This window comes from Myotis brandtii, unplaced genomic scaffold, assembly GCF_000412655.1.
Source record: "Myotis brandtii unplaced genomic scaffold, ASM41265v1 scaffold656, whole genome shotgun sequence".
NCBI lineage: Eukaryota > Metazoa > Chordata > Mammalia > Chiroptera > Vespertilionidae > Myotis > Myotis brandtii.
The window spans coordinates 747,495-749,322 of NW_005370548.1; the positions used below are offsets into that span (position 1 = coordinate 747,495).

General features: G+C 65.5%; 1 protein-coding gene across 1 annotated transcript in view; it reads right to left on the reverse strand.

Moving 5' to 3' along the window:
* The window catches only part of LHPP (phospholysine phosphohistidine inorganic pyrophosphate phosphatase), a gene marked incomplete at its 5' end in the record, with an annotated part of 26,068 nt that overhangs the window by 14,725 nt on the left and 9,515 nt on the right, over nucleotides 1–1,828 (reverse strand). The window lies entirely within an intron of this gene.

Below are 1,828 nucleotides of genomic sequence, written 5' to 3' on the forward strand. Positions count from 1 at the left end.
CTGTGGCTCCGTCCGTGCCGGGGCCGCCCGGGGAGCCGCCCCCCAAATGGTGCTGCCAAAGGGGCCCCGCCTGGGCCAAGCTCTGGGCCCTTCCTCGGAGGGGGCTCAGCTTTCTCTTTAAAATACTTTTATTGATTTCAGAGAGAAAGGGAGTGAGAGATAGAAACAACGAAAGAGAGAATCTTTAACCTGCTGCCTCCTGCACACCCCCTACTGGGGATTGAGCCCGAAACCCAGGCATCTGCCCTGAACGGGAATTGAACTGTGACCTCCTGGTTCATAGGTCGATGCTCAACCCCTGAGCCACCCGGCTGGGCGGGACTGAGCTTTCCTGCTGGGACTCCCCAAGTTCAGGCCTCCCTGGGGCCTCTCCCACCTCCGGAGCCTCATCCTCTGCTCTGGGCCGTTAATGAAAAGGCAGGAGGAAGCGAGACATCACAGGTCCCAGGCACATCTCACACCCTGGGTGAGCCCAGGTCCTACACACCCAGCACCAGGCCTCGGCCACACAACCTGACCCGCGTGTGTGTGCATATGTGTATGCACATGCGTGTGCATGCACACGTGTGCGCATGTGTGTACGTGCATGTATGTGTGCACGTGTGTGCGTGCACGTGTGTGTGTGACCAACTCGAAGACGCTGGCCCGAGGGGGCCTCCTGCAGCAGGGCCCCCAGAGGCCCTGTCGCCCCTCAGGCCTCCCTCCCTCTCCGAGAGTGGCAGGACCCCGTCCACACTGGCACTCAGCTCGGCCCCCACCCCTGCCTGTGACCTCTAGCCAACAAAGAGGCCCTGAGGCCGGGCGTGAGCACTGGGCTCCCTCCCGCACGGCTGCCCGCCACCTGGGCCTGCGACAAGGCCACTCCATTCGCCTGGCTCTCCCAGGTCAGCCACGGCCAGATCAAGGCCACCGACAGAGGACAGGGGCCACGGGGCCCTCCGATGCCTGCTGACCATCCAGGGGCCTCGGCTCCTGACCATCCAGGGGCCACGCAGGGCGGTTCGGACAGGAGGCCCCAGCCTCTGACCGGCTCACATCTGGCGCTGACATGGGACACGCTGACCATCAAACTTCTCGCTCACACAGATGGCGGGGGGAGCGGGGGAGGGGGGCAGAGCCTGGAGGTGGTGGGTGGCCCTGGAGGAAGCCGGTGCCAGGGGTGGATGGCTGCAGGGAAGGACCCAGGCCTAGTCCCCAGGGCACAGCTGACTCCTGGGCTGGTCATTGGCCTGCAGAGCCCCCATGGATTTCCGGCCCTGGGAGGTGGGGGGGGGGGGGGCACAGAGCACGCGGCTCCTAGGACTGTCCAGCTGGGCCCGGCCGGGCCAAGGTGCAGTCTGTGCGCCCACAGTGCCCTCTGCTGGGGGTAGGGGGCAGTGCGGGCCCCACTGCCCAGCAGGAAAGCGGAGGCCAGCAGGAACTTTCTGGGAGCTGCTCAACATGCAGACCAGCGGGTGAGAGCAACATCAGGGACGGGCATGTGTCATCCTATGAAACGCTACCAACGAGGCCCTCACACTCTGTGGTCCCACTGTGTGCACTCGTGTGCGCCGTGCCCTCCACGCGTCAGTGTGGCCCCGAGTGGGCAGCGTGGCCCAGAGTGGGCAGCGGAGGGAGGGCTCTCTGTCTCCCACGTGATGGAGAGGGCGGGGCAGAAGGAGCGGGAGGCTGGCCAGGGGGGGCCCAATGCCCAGCCGTCACCGCTCTCCCCAGTCACCCAACCTGCTGGGTGAGACGCCGGAGCCTTCGCCTTTTCTCTCTGCGTGACGCACCCACTCAAATCCGTCCTGGGACTCGGACCCGGTGCCAAAGCCACGGTCTGCTGGGA